We start from the raw sequence: 15,902 nt of genomic DNA, 5'->3' as shown, positions 1-15,902 counted from the left end.
GTGAGCTCACACACAACAATGGTCAGCGTGAGTGAGTATATGGCCCAGTCTGCCGCCTCCTCAATCATATGAGCAATACCAGGTGAGGACTTTCAAGTAACAAAGGATGCCTGATGAAACAATGCAAGCTGCGGGAAACGCGTTACATTGTTTTAAATAAACCCTTTCTACTCACATGACGTGTCCATCCCTGGTCAGCGCTACTGAAACCCTTTGTTCCTTGGAAGTCCTCGCCTGGTATTGTGTCTATGGGGCTTGCTTTACAGCATTTATCACTAAATGCTGTTACAGCAGCTTAGGCAAGATGGCCTACCAACCAACCACTAATGACCTAATCTCAGGATGCTCATCGGACCCCTGTGATCGTGGGAGTCTGATGAGCTAAAGTGGTGGTCGAGGTTCCCCTTATCTGCATCCAGCTGCCAGATCTTTGTTTTAATAATGCACCTGGCAGAGACAGACTGTATCAGTAGAGCGCTGATCTCACTGTTTAATGCTGTGCAATTTGGAGATGCTGAACAGGGCACTTTGGCAAAAAACTTCACTAAAACTTCAACTTCTGGCAATGCAGCTCTCACCAATAGGAGTAGTAATCACGTTTGCAATTGTGCTTAGAAGAATCAATATTTATTTAGTCATCAGGTACAAATCAAAAAACATAAATCATTATGGCAACCATTAATCATATTAATATTAAGTGACTCATACTACTGTTTAGAACTCATACTAATATCTCCGTAAAATAAAATGAAGCCTTTGATGCAATTCCTTATCAATGAGTGCAGAGGTCACACCATCTGTATCGATTAAGTATATTATATTTTAAAAGAACAAGTATATTTATATATTGTAAATCATTATTGATATCTTATAGGTGACTTTAAAGTCAAAAACTGAAGACTGACTAAATTAATGGTTGTAGTGTATAATATATATATATATATATATATATATATATATATATATATATATATATATATATATATATATATTATGTGACACTTAAAATATATGCTTTTTCATTCCCTGTTAAAAGTCGATTTACATATACTGTATAAATAATGGTTAATTGTTTGTCCCCTGAAGCTGATAGAGAGCTTTACTGCAATAATAGTCAATAAGTAATAAACCAAAGAACTAGATGCAATGCCTGTAATTATTGAATATACGTACACAGGGCAGATTGTTGTGGATTTTCCTTGCAGATCAGTGCTCCTCAAATTCTATACAGAAATGAATGTTTTCATTTGCAGTATTTCAAGGTATGTTGCAGATTATTTGCAGATTTTTCTCATAGACATCACTGGGGAAGTCAACATCTGCAAAAAAAATCCTCAAGCAACCCTGTTACTTAAAATTTTTGCTACAGATTACTGGTGATTAATTTATTCACAGCAAGATCTATAATGGCACAACATGATTTTTAATAAAAATAATTAATTATAATAATAATATTTATTAATTAATCATTAGAGATGAGCGAGTCGAATCTGGCAAACTCTGATTCGACCCTAACTTTATCATTTTTGCCACTCGATGAACACTAGGTGGAACAAGCAGGGCGGGCAGAGGACGGTGAGATTACATCAGGGACATCAGCATATCACATGATAACCCAGGTCTTTCATGTGATTTGCTGCTTACTGTGTCAATCAGCACAAAAGCCAATAGGACACAGCAAGGGGGGAGGACATCTTTACACAGATAAGAGGGCAGTGACATCACCCACTGCATGCAGAGTGCCGAAACTGCTGGAAGGAGAGTGACAGGGAGAGAGAAAGAGGGAGAGAGACAAAAGAACTAGAGACAGTTAGTGATTAGAAAGATAGAGATACAGTTAGAAACAGTGAGAAAACTAGATACAGATTAGAAAGAGAGACCTTGTGTGTGAACAGAAATCAATCCCCATGCAAGAATCCAATAGGGGCTCCTATACACTAAAACAGCATATAGGGGAACATCCTAATCACAGCCTCTAAAGGACTCATCTTTTGCTACCACAAATCCAAAGCCTTTTTCAAGGCTCAAACCTGCATATACCTGGATTGAATAGTGTTCCTCAATCAGCTACAGTAGCCAGCGAGGTGCAGTGATCTGTATCTAGCCTGTAGTGTGAATCCAGTTCTGGTGCATTTCATATTGTTCTGCAAACACCTTCAGTACTCATTGGGCTGTCATCCCTGGCATGCAAAAAGCGTGTTGAAGTTACACATATCTAGCCTGTAGTGTAAATAAAATTCTAGTGAATTTTTATATTGTTCTGAAAACACCTTCAGTACTCATTGTGCTGTCTTCCCTGGCATACAAAAAGCGTGTTGAAGTTGTACGTAGCTAGCCTGAAGGGTGAGCACAGTACTTGTGCATTTCATATTGTTCTGTCAACACCTTCAGTACTCATTGTGCCATCAACCCTGCCACACAAAAAGCATGTTTAACCTCTTAAGGACGTAGGGTGTACCTGTATGCCCTATGCCCGATCCAAGTATTTAAAACGGGGTCATGCTGTGATGGTCGGTCCCAGCGGCTAATGATAGCTGGGACCCTGGGCTAATATCGTGTGGCAAAAACGGAAAAACCCTGCATCCTTAAGGGGTTAAATTACACGTATCTAGCCTGTAGTGTGAATATAGTTCTCGTGCATTTCACATTGTTCCGCAAACACTTTCAGTACCCATTGTGCTGTCAACTCTGCCACGCAAAAAATGTGTCGAAGTTTTACATCTCTGGCCTGTAGTGTGAATACAGCTCTAGTGTGTTTCCTATTGTTACGCAAACATCTTCAGTACTCATTGTGCTGTCAACTCTGCCATGCAAAAAGTGTGTGAAGTTACACATATCTAGATTGTAGTGTAAATACAGTTCTAGTGCATTTTTTATTTCATATTGTTCTGCAAACACCTTCAGTACTCATTGTGCTGTCTTCCCTGCCACGCAAAAAGTGTGTGAAGTTACACATATCTAGACTGTAGTGTGAAGTGTAGTGTAGTTCTGTGCATTTCATATTTTTCTGCAAACACCTTCAGTACTCATTGTGCTGTCATCTTTGCCATGAAAAAAGTGTTGAAAGCATTGAAACTTAGATTTGACAAGTAGGTTGGTGAAAAGTCACCCAAAAAGGATAAAAGTAACCCAAAAAAAAAACATGGCTGAAATGAGGTTGAATTAGTGATCGAGCTCAGCTCAAGTGGGACTGATGTGGTAGGTGGGGTGGGGATACTGTAAGGCATCAAGGTGGCTATGCTGAGGGGGAGCAAGGTCCCCAAGTCCATGCAGAGATGAGTGGCTTAAGCTATGAGGAGTTTGATGTTGATGATGATGTGGTGTTGGAAGTTGAGCATAAGCTGATGTGTTCAGAGCAGGAGGGTAGTGACAGTGTCAGTGAAGAAGAGCGTAGCTGAGGTAAGGGAAAAAAACCTGTAAAATGTAACAGGCATAGTGCTACTGGCTGATGAGCTCAGATGACGGCATCACTGCTACATGTTCAGGTTCTGCAGTCTCTGTCTGATATTCTGATGTGTGGAACTTCTTATATACCTTACCTGATGCAGAGACCATGACAAAATGTAATCTCTGCAAACAGGAAGTAAACCGTGGCCACGGTCTGAGTGTAGGAACTAAGTTTCTATGTAGACATATGGAGCGTCACCACAAGGCCACGTGGGACAGTGGAGATACCCCACAAAGTGGGGAAAAAGGCTGCTGCTGCTACTGATGATCATTTAGATCCCTCCCAACTCTCTAACAGCCAGGCCTCTTCCACAGAATGCACATTTTCCTAATCAGTGTCATGCCCTCCATCTCCCCGATCCCATCAGTTATCTATTGGGGAATCCATGTCCTCCAGACAAAAGTATTCTCCCAGTCACCCTGTTGTAGTGCTCCTCAATTCAATCCTGGCCAAGTTGTTGGTGGGACAGGCCCTTCCATACTATCTTTTTGATGCCAAGGCCTCCAGGCAACTAATGAGGTGTGGCTAGCCCAGGTGGCGGGTACCAAGTCTCCAACAGTTTGCAAAGAAAGCTGTCCCCACTTTGAACAATCATGTTGCAGAAAGGGTGGGCCACTCCACAAACTTGTCTGTGTGCAAAACAGTGCCTGCTATGGTTAATACGTGGAGTAATAACTACGGCCATGGGCAATACGAGTCCGAAAAAAGTTTTGCTCCATTGCTGATTCCCCAGTGGGATTTGTAGTTTTCAAACAGCTGGAGGGCTACAGTTTGGAGATCACTGTGGAGTAATCTCTAAACTGTGGCCCTCTAGATCTTGCGAAACTACAACTCCCAGAATGCCCAAACAGCAAAAAGCTTTCTTGACATGCTGGGAGTTGTAGTTGCGTACCTCCAGCTGTTACATAACTACATCTCTCAGCATGCCCTTCAGCGTTCAGTACATGCTGGGAGTTGTAGTTTTGCAGCAGCTGGAGGCACACTGGTTGGAAAATACAGAATTAGGTAAAAGAACCTAACTGAAGGTTTTCCAACCAGTGTGCCTCCAGCTGTTGCAAAAGTATAACTCCCAGCATGTACGGTCTGGAGGTTTGCCCCCCATGTGAATGTACAGGGTACATTCACATGGGCGGCTTTACAGTGAGTTTCCTGCTTCAAGTTTGAGCTGTGGCAAATTTTCAGCCGCAGCGCAAATTACTGGCGGGAAACTCACTGTAAACCCCCGTCCGTGTGAATATGCCCTAAAAGCTGTTGCAAAATAACAACTCCCTGTATTGCCAGACAGCAATTGACTTTCCAGGCATTTTGGGAGTTTTGCAACAGCTGGTGGCACCCTGTTTGAGGAAAACTGACGTACAGCATTTTTGGTGGAGGAGGCAATGAAACACTTGCATCCAGGTACACCCCTATGAAAATCCCAAATTTAGGCCTCAAATGTGCATGGCACTCTCTCACTTTGGAGCCCTGTCGTATTTCAAGGCAACAGTTTAGGGCAACACATGGAGTATTTCCGTATTTGGGAGAAATTGTCCCGGCATGTATCTGAAGTCAGGACCCGGGGCTAATAGCGCGTGGCAGCGATCGTGGTGCCGCGCTATTAACCCTTTAGACGCAGCGTTCAAAGTTGAACGCTGCGTCTAAAACGAAAGTGAAAGCTGCCCGGCTGCTCAGTGGGGCTGATCGGGACCACCGCAGGGAAATTGCGGTGTCCCGATCAGCTGGGACACGAGCGGAGGTCCTCTTACCTGCCTCCGGCGTGTCCCTTTGGCGATTGATTGCTCCAAGCCTGAGATGTAGGCTTGAGCAATCGACCACTGATAACACTGATCACTGCAAAGCTATGGCTTTGCAGTGAACAGTGCTGGCAATCAGTGTGTGCAGTGCTATAGGTCCCTATAGGAGCTATAACACTGCAAAAAAAAAAGTGTAAAAAAAAGTTAATAAATGGGATTTAACCCTTTCCTTGATAAAAGTTCAAATCACCCCCCTTTTCCCATAAAAAAACACCATGTAAATAAAAATAAATATAAACATATGTGGTATCGCCATGTGCGTAAATGTCCGAACTATAAAAATTGATCATTAATTAAACCGCACGGTCAATGGCGTACGCATAAAAAAATTCCAAAGTCCCAAATAACATATTTTTGGTAGCTTTTTATATCATGAAAAAATTAATAAAAAGTGATCAAAAAGTCGGATCAATACAAACATGGTACCACTAAAAACTTCAGATCAAAGTGCAAAAAATGAGCCCTCATACTGCCCCATATGCATAAAAAAAAATTATATGGGTCAGAAGATGACAATTTTAAACGTATAAATTTCCGTGCATGTAGTTATGATTTTTTCCAGAAGTACGACAAAATCAAACCGATATAAGTAGGGTATCAATTTAATCGTATGGACCTACAGATTAAAGATCAGGTGTCATTTTTACTGAAAAATGTACTGCATAGAAACGGAAGTCCCCAAAATGACAAAATTGCGTATTTTCTTCAATTTCGTTGCACAATGAATTTTTGCTGTAGATTCTTTGGGTAAAATGACTGATGTCAGTGCAAAGTATAATTGGTGGCGCAAAAAATAAGCCATCATATGGATTTTAGGTGAAAAATTTAAAGGGTTATGATTTTTAAAAGGTGAGGAGGAAAAAACAAAAGTGCAAAAACCGAAAACCCCTCAGTCCTTAAAGGGGTATTCCAGGCCAAAACATTTTTTTATATATCAACTTGCTTCGGAAAGTTAAACAGATTTGTAAATTACTTCTATTAAAAAATCTTAATCCTTTCAATAGTTATTAGCTTACTAACTTGTCTAACTGCTCTCTGATGACTCATGTCCCGGGAGCTTCCTATGCAGTTCCTATGGTGATATTCTCCCAGCATGCACAGCTCCCGGGACGTGACATCATCATTGAGCAGTTAGACAGAAAACTTCAGAAGCTAAATAACTATTGGAAGGATTAAGATTTTTTAATAGAAGTAATTTACAAATCGATTTAACTTTCCGGAGCCAGTTGATATATATATAAAAAAAAGGTTTTGCCTGGAATACTCCTTTAACCCCTTAAGGACTCAGACAATTTAATTTTTACGTTTTCATTTTTTCCTCCTCGCCTTCTAAAAATCATATCTCTTTTATATTTTCATCCACAGACTAGTATGAGGGCTTGTTTTTTGCGCGACCAGTTTTCCTTTGTAATGACATAACTCATCATATCATAAAATGTATGGCGCAACCAAAAAACTTTATTTTTGTGGGGAAATTAAAAAGAAAAACGCAATTTTGCTAATTTTGGAAGGTTTCGTTTTCACGCCGTACAATTTATGCTAAAAATGACGTGTGTTATTTATTCTGAGGGTCAATACAATTAAAATGATACCCATTATTACATACTTTTCTAATATTTTTGTGCTTAAAAAAAAATCACAAACTTTTTAACCAAATTAGCACGTTTATAATCCCTTTATTTTGATGACCTCTAACTTTTTTATTTTTCCATATAAGCGGCGGTATGGGGGCTCATTTTTTGCGCCATGATCTGTAATTTTTTTATACCACATTTGCATATAAAAAACTTTTAATACATTTTTTATAATTTTTTTTAATAAAATGTATTAAAAAAGTAGCAATTTTGGACTTTTTTTTTTTTCGTTCACGCCGTTCACCGTACAGGATCATTAACATTTTATTTTAATAGTTCGGACATTTACGCACGCGGCGATACCAAATATGTCTCAAAAATTTTTTTTTAAGCTTTTTGGGGGTAAAATAGGAAAAAACGGACGTTTTACTTTTTATTGGGGGAGGGGATTTTTTTTTCACTTTTACTTTTACATTTTTTTTACATTTTTTTTTACAAATGAATAGTCCCCATAGGGGACTATTCATAGCAATACCATGATTGCTAATACTGATCTGTTCTATGTATAGGACATAGAACAGATCAGTGTTATTGGCGATCTTCTGCTCTGGTCTGCTCGATCTCAGACCAGAGCAGAAGACGCCGGGAGTCGGAAGGAGGAAGGTGAGGGGACCTCCGTGCGGCGTTCTGAATGATTGGATCCCCGCAGCAGCGCTGGGGCGATCCGATCATTCATTCAAATCGCGCACTGCCGCAGATGCCGGGATCTGTATTGATCCCGGCACCTGAGGGGTTAATGGCGGACGCCCGCGAGATCGCGGGCGTCGGCCATTGCCGGCAGGTCCCTGGCTGCGATCAGCAGCCGGGATCAGCCGCGCATGACACGGGCATCGCTCCGATGCCCGCGGTTATGCACAGGACGTAAATGTACGTCCTGGTGCGTTAAGTACCATCGCACCAGGACGTACATTTATGTCCTGCGTCCTTAAGGGGTTAAGGGGTTAAACAGGGCTTCTAATGTTTTCTTTTTTTTTTTCCATAATAGAAATGTTATTAAAGTTTTCAAGTAGCCAACAAGGCATTGCACACAAAAGTGCAATCAATATACAAAACAAGTCATAGTAATAATATCACAGAAACAGTGTTATAGCAGTGTAATTTGCTCTAGCAAATGGTTACTTTTGAGAATTCCTCTAACTGAGCCAGAAGACAGGGTAAAGAGGTTATATTGGAATCTATAATGGCAATCTGCCATATAATACAGTGCCCTGCAAGGGGAGTCTACAATCTGTGGCAGGGAGGGTAGATAAGGCAAACTGGCAGTAACATTAGGCAATTGTTTAAGGCAACAGTATGCGTCCATATGGGCTCAAGATGTAGAGCGAGGGGGAGGGGAGAGAGTGGTAGAGAAAAAGAGAGAAAGAAAGATATGGAAAGGAGGGTTAGTAAAGAGAGAAGTGAAGAGGAGGGGTACAGGAAAAAAAAATAAAGAGAGAATTGCGTACCTAGTGTTCAGGAGCAGCCACGGACCCCTACAACCCCCCGGCATGGCAGAGCAGAGCAGTCTAAGAATTCTCTTCAGGGTTTAACGTGTGTGGGTGCAGACATTCCGAGGCGAACAGGTACTGGTGGGGGGCAAGAGCTGCCATCCGCCTCAACATGTCAGGTGTAGATTGAGGTGTGAAGGAGAGAAGAGAAAAGAATTACAGGGGGACCATGTTGTGACCAATTTTGTGAGCTGGTGGGTAGTGTCAGCAGTCAGCTCCTCCATCCTGTGTATGTACGATACCTCTTTCAACCAGGCAGAGATAGATGATGTTGTAGTGGATTTCCAAAGACGGGGGATCACTATTCTAGCTGCCAACAGTAAATAGGAGATCAGTCTGGAGGTGTGTCTGGGTACAGTGGTTGGAAGCAAAGAGAGAAGAGCGATATCCATGGGGGGGGGGTAAGTTTTATGGCAGTGATGTGTTTAATGACATCAAAGACGTTTGTCCAAAAATCAGTGAGGGAGGGGCAAGAGAACTAAGTATGCAACATGGTACCTCTATCAGAGCTGCACCGCCAGCATGTATCTGGAACTCCAAGATAATAGGAAGCCAGCAGCGATGGGACCCGATACCATCTCGTAACTATTTTATAGTTTATCTCCTGTGCCCTGCTGGAGACAGAGGCGATAGGTGAGGAAGGTCCGGCAAGCAGTAGGAGGAGGAAAGAGTGGGTTGTCAAACACTGGAATCAGGAGTCCATCACGGGGGAAGAGGTCTAGTTAGGACTTATAGTAGCGCCTGGACTGGTGTATAGAATGTAAAACAGGAGGGAGTGGTAGAGAGGGCAAAAAAAGGGGAGAAGATTTAGGATGCCATAGAAAAGCTGTTGGGTCTATTCCCAATATGAGGCCCTCCAAAGTCACCCATTGCTTGTCAGTTTGGTGATGGCAGCAGTCCAGAACTCTTGTCAATACAGCAGCTAGGTAATAAGAGAAGTAGTCTGGAAGTGCTAAACCACTGTCCGGTTTCCGTCTGAACAGGACGTGTCTAGCTATTCTAGGGCGGCCCCGGGGCCAGACAAATCCAGACTGGAGAGTAGGCACCGGAGCATGTTCATCTTTAAGATGTTCACTCTGCCCAGCCAAGAAAAGTATTTGCACTCCCATCTGGATAAGTCCACCCTCAGGGCATTTAAGAGAGGAGGAAAGTTTAGTCTATAGGTGTCCGCTAGATTCATAGGAACTTGTATACCCAGATATTTTAAAGAGCAGGCCTGCCACTTAAATGGATAAGATGCAAGCAGTTGGGCAAGTAGGGGGACATAAAGGGCCTCGCTTTTAGTGTGGTTTAGCTTATAATTGCTGTGGGCCGAGAAATGTCGTAGTGTTAGGAGCAATATGGGAAGGGAAATGAGTGGAGAGGACAGGTACAGTAGAAGGCCGGGGTTTTGGTGAATGGCAACAAATAAATGTTAAATACAGAGGACATAGAGGAGCGGAGATAGAGGGTAGCCCTGCCGCATGCCATTAGGAATGTCAAAGGGGCAGAAAGATGGCCATTGCCACGAATTTGAGTCGGGTATATAGGGCCATTATGCGCGATAGCATGATCCAGCCAATGCCGATTTGAGTTATAGAGGCCGACAAGAAGTCCCAATCCAGGAAGGCCTTTGACTCTGATATTGTTTTGCCTATTCCTGTTGTCAATGTCATCAAGATGTTCCACTTCAGCCTGTTGTTGGACAGAGATAGCTGTGGTGGTGTCTTGCAGGGCATGTATTTGTGATGTCAAAGAAGCGCGGAAGCCTTCTTGTTCCTGGACTCGATGATAGAGACGAGAAATTTCACTGGCTTAAGGTCCTGTTTCCAGGCCCTCTTAAAATCTGAGGCAGGATAGAGATAAGTGCGGGCAGGGCGATCATGGTGTCTCTTTTCCTGAGGATGAGCAGAGACAATGGCATCTGAGGATGTCTTGGGTGGTGTGGCACTAGGATGAGACGCCCCCTGAGAGACAGGCAGGTCAGGGATAGCATGAGTGCCAGCAGGCAGTGATTGTAATATAGAGTCGGAGCCCTGTTGAATGCAGTCAGCCTGGATGATTGAGGAGAGGAGCTGGGATCAGCTGTTAAAGCGGCAGAGTGGTGTAGCTCCAGCTGAAAGGGATACTGTGGGCTTTCAAGCCGGGGAGCAGAGGGACCTCCATTCCCTGCAATGTGTGGAGGAGACCGGGAGGAGGCCGCGCTCTGCAGAGCCCGATCGTACCTGTCTGCTGACTCAAGGTGTTCTCCGGTCGTCAGTTTTCAAAATGGGGTCCATTATGGGGTATTTCTAACATAAAGATCTTCAAATTCACTTCAAAACTGAACTAGTCCCTGAAAATGTCAGATTTTGAAATTTACTTGAAAAATTGGAAAATGACTTTAAAGCCCTCTAATGTCTTCAAAAAGAAAAAAACATATCAACTCTATGATGTAAACATAAAGTAGACATATTGGGGGAAATTTATCAAAGGATTTAGACTGTTTTTTCCTGTCTAAATTTGTCGCACAGAAAGTCGCAGTCTAAATATGTGCGACTTTTCTGCGACTTTTGCTGTAGAGGATTTTTAGAACATGATGCATGCAAGTCTATTTTAGATGGAAATGCATTGGAAAATGCATTGGTGCTGAATTTATCAAGTGCGACTTTTGTGCGACAAGTCGCATCTGCCCAAAATATGCTGAAATGACAGACCATGTTGGAGCAAGTCTAAATGCAGTTTAAGCTGTAGACCCTGAAGTCTGAGCACAGAATTTATCAAGGGCTGTGAGACCTTTGATAAATTAGGAGCACAATAGACAGGAGACTACCACATACGCTGGTCTATAAGCATACACAAAATAGACTAGATTAGTAAATGCCCCCCATTGTATATGTGAATCTATATATAATTTATTTGGAATGTCTATTTTCCTTACAAGCAGGAAATTTTGGAATTTTTCACTAAGAAATTATGGAAGTATTGACGAAAATTTACCACTAACATAAAGTAGAATATGTTATGAAAAAACAATCTCGGAATCAAATTCATAAGTACAAGCATCCCAGAGTTATTAATGCTTAAAGTGACATTGGTCAGATTTGCAAAAAAAGGTCTCGGGTCCTTAAGATCAAAATGGGCTTGCACCCCTAGGGGTTAAAGGGGTATTCCAGATTTTTTTTTATTTCACTATGCTACAGGGGCTGTAAAGTTAGTGTAGTTCGTAATATAGTGTCTTTACCTGTGTATGACGATTTTCTCCCAATTCTTATGTGATTTTCACCCCAATATTTATTTTTAACAGAATACAAAATTACTGTTGTCTCAGATTTTTCCCAGGTTGCAATGCAGCCGATGACAGGTTGCAAGTCAGCTGATGACAGGGAGCCTGTCTACTTCATTGGGTGAAGAGATCGCTTGGTGGGAGAGAGATCAATCTGCAACTAATGCAACAGCTGTAGGCACCAGGATTGAAAACCACAGGTCTTTTTGAATGGATGCAGCTCATTTATGTTTCAATGGGTGGGTGGCTGATGTGTGGACAGAGGAAAATGGAATTATGGGATCTGAAGTCAAAAAAAGAAGGAACAGGAAATACCAGTTCACAAAAAGATAGCCACAGTATTATGGTAATCTCACAAAATAGCCATTTATTCCCAAGACAAGCGCAAATCCTTCCTAAGCATGTCCATTACTGCCTGGCAGGTACGTACTAAAATCACGTTATAGTGGATAACCCCTTTAAGTCACAAACCACCGCTACCTGCAGATCATGTCTAGGAAATTACGGTGGTCAGCATTAAAGCTAATTTGTCAGTCTCTCGCTAGTGTGCGCCCTGTTGCATGATCTGTTTGGTCTCTCATGCTCTGAGATTACCTAATCAGATCATGGTGCTAATAGGGGAGGGCTATCGCAAGTGCCTTGCTGAAGATGTAGGAGTACAGAGGTTGTGGAGGAGCAGGCATAGATACTACTGCAGACCTTGGACTGATCGTCTCCAGCGGCAAGCACCGAGGTCATCTTCGGGACATCAGTCAGGTGGAGGTTAGTGCTTCCGTCTTCTTTTTAAGCTGAGGACTTGAGGTAATATTTTTCTGTGGTGCACATATTTGTGCGAACACCTTATGACTGCACTAAATTTATCAAAGGCTTTGTGACTTTTGATAAATTTAGCGCTGGACCACACTTATTCAGCCGGAAGAAAAGTTACTTAGTCTGCCATAATAACTAATGAGCCCATTACTACAATAGATACAAATTTCGTGATGGCTTTGTGTAAGTTATACTAACTATATCCAACTATGTTGAATGAACTGACAAATAACATTTGTTTACCACAAACACAAGTGTATGCAATCACATTAGCATCAAAGATGAGCAAATTGAATCTGACAAATCTGAATTTGTTACGAATTTCATGAATAATTCGATTTGCAACAAATGTGAATATCACCACAATTCTATCATGCAAATTGCTTCATTAAACTCCATTTAGTGCGGTCCAGGCTCCAGGGCATATAAAAAGGCTGATCCACATATGAGGACATGGGGCAAGGAATCCTGGGAAGGCGGGACCAAGGGTAGGCAGAATGACCCTGAATCACATACAGGATGCAGCCTATCAGCAGCCAGTTACCCCTGTGATGTCACAGCCCTATGTAATCGGCAGCCATATTCCGGCTAGTCACTTTATCCTTTCACTGCAGAGAGATAGGACAGACATCGCTGTGTTTTACACAGACAAGCTTTTTCCAGCAGCATTTCACCTCCTAGTCACGTTAGCATTCTGGTGGACAGAGAGCAGTGCATTTTTCACAGAAAATATTTTTTATATGCTGCGATTAACCTCCCAGTCACTTTCTACAGCATTGTATTACAGAGAGGGGCAGAGAGCTGTGTGTTGCCTCATACGTTTGAACAAGCTGGCTCAGCTGTAGAAACATTAGGAGAGGAAGGAGGAATATGTTTTTGGCGCAACTCTGTGTTTTTGCACCACAGCAAATGGTCTGTTGGTTATTCTACTCTGTAGACGGTATAATAAATACCCAGCAGTCCATTCCTAAAAGTCTTTGAGAGAGAAAGTGCAATTTTGTGTTTAGTACACAGTGACTGTGTGCTGCAGCACTGTTTTGCAGCACTGCTGGTGTTGTGCATAAATACTTATTTAAGCATACAGTAGTGCATTTTTCTGCCCTCGTAAGTGCATACCACATACCTACATCTAGTGTACTATTTTGTACCTGTTAATCTGTCAAGGGCCTATATACTGTGAAAGGCCAGGCAAAAGTACTCACCGGCTGGTGTTATACTCAAATACTTTTTTAAGAATACCGTAGCGCATAAACCCTTTCTACTCACCTGACGTGTCAATCCCTGGTCAGTGCCGCTGAAACCCCGTGTTTCTTGGAAGTCCTCACTTGGTATTGCTCGTATAATTGGGGAGGCTTCAGACCGGGCCACACACTCACTCATGCTGACCATTGTTGTGTGTGAGCTCACATAATCGCCTATGGTAAGAGTTCCTAAATTCACCATTGAATTAAACATTGGCAGTTTTACGCTATAGAGTGCTCTTCCATCTCTCCATAGACATAATGAACATAGACAAACACTATTATTTGTATAGGGCAGGTTTCTAAGCATGCTTTGCGACCTGTGCAAGGGTCCTTCAACAAGAAGGAGAAGGCTGAGCTCCTATGGTTGTATCTATGTACTGGTGTCAACTTCTGCTTTAATGCTGTACAGATCACTTTCCAGCAGCATCCTCCTTATCATCACAAAAGAAACAGAAAGTTTAAGCTTCATTTTAGGCTTAGTGATCAGAATGAAAACTGCACGTGTTCTGTATTATTTTTTATAGTCACCCAAAAATTTTTTATCATAAAAACTGATTGATTTAAAAAAGTAGTAAAATAAAAAAAAGTAAACCAATAAACAAGATCTTGTAATTCAATCAATAAAGAAATTATACATTATGAGACAGTCTTAGCATGATACAGTGTTTTATTGCATAAAATCACTCTAAAATACATGGCAGCACTTGACTTGATAAAAAAAATTCAAAAACAACATAAAGTTCCCCACATTTATCAAAAGACAGTTTCCGTCGCTGTTTGAGTGCTTGCATGTGTGATGTTACAGAGATTCGAGCATTTAAGTCCATGAAGATAAAATAAAAAGATTGCAAGCTTCAAAGCGGCCAAAATCTTGAGTCAAAGGAATATCAATGTAATAATCAATAGAATAACATCCTCTCTCAAATAAGGCAAAATAACCCAAAGCAAAAACATCAAAAACTTAAACACAGATTCAGACAGCAGGGATTCTAGATTTTCAGAAGCAAGAAAAGCAAATTCTTAACACCAATGATAAGGACAAAACATGGTTAAAAAAAGAAAGAGGACAACCTTGATCGATGTGATTGTAGTCTATTTACACAATATGTCTGAGTGTTAGATGTAAATGTAAACAGTTATTATTATTATTATTATTATTATTATTATTATTAATAAGATCCTTGGCAATGTATTGGCATGCATTTCAAAATACCTAAAAATGTACATGTCCTTAGGCACCTACAGTATATTGATGATGTTTTATTTTTTTACAGCATACCATAGCTGCCCAAATCTTATTCCTGTATTCAAGTATCTATGTAAAACATGTCCAAGCAGATAAAGTGCAAAGTCTGTAAAGTTTATATAAGCAGTGGTTAGGCCTCTGTGAAAATAAAAATATAAATATACAGTCAATACATTTCAACAATCAGTGTTGTAGTGTTCAGATATTTCTTTTAATGAATCATAGATAAATACACATATAAGAAAATAATATTGTTCTTCCAGTCCCAGGTGTCTACTATGTATCAAGTGTAGAGAAGATAATTTCCTATATTATACTTTGGTTAATGTAACTTTAGTATAAATACTCATGGCTTAGCGTAAGACCAGCATTTTGTTCAGTACATTCTACTGGTTTGTTATATGACAGTTCACACAAATGATAATCTGCACGCACACACACAGATCTAGTCATTGTAGCTGACACATTGACAATGGCTATTAAGTTCAATGGCGCTAGTGGAAGAAGAACCAGTGTCCGAGAGGTGTTTACCTTGACACATAGAGTACATCTGTGTCTGTGTCAATTTACATGTATAAACAACTGAATATATGAATATATAACTATGTGAAGTTAAATATACATTGCATTTTTATCATATTAGTAAACAGGTTAATGCATAACTATAATGTAGAAACATAATATACAGACATCTACTAACGTGCCCTGAATCCTTTAATGGAGGTATAGTATTCCAATATGGCATATAACAGTTCCTGGCTGTTTTTACCAAGTTTTTAATGCTAAAGTTTTAAAATATTTACAGTATTAAATGGGAACTCCAACAAAATAAATTGGGAGAATGCTGGTCAACCATCTGCATTCTTTTATATTTATATTCTACAGATATGATAACCTTCAATATAGCACTTACTAGATCTTTCAGCCATGTCACTATAGTTTGCGCTGACTCTCACTTCACTGCTTTGTCCTTCTCACTCCTTCCCTCTTCATAGA

The sequence above is a fragment of the Hyla sarda genome, chromosome 1 (genome assembly GCF_029499605.1).
Source record: "Hyla sarda isolate aHylSar1 chromosome 1, aHylSar1.hap1, whole genome shotgun sequence".
NCBI classification, from domain to species: domain Eukaryota; kingdom Metazoa; phylum Chordata; class Amphibia; order Anura; family Hylidae; genus Hyla; species Hyla sarda.
The sequence above is the reverse complement of the archived record's forward strand: the minus strand, read 5'-3'. Positions refer to the sequence as shown.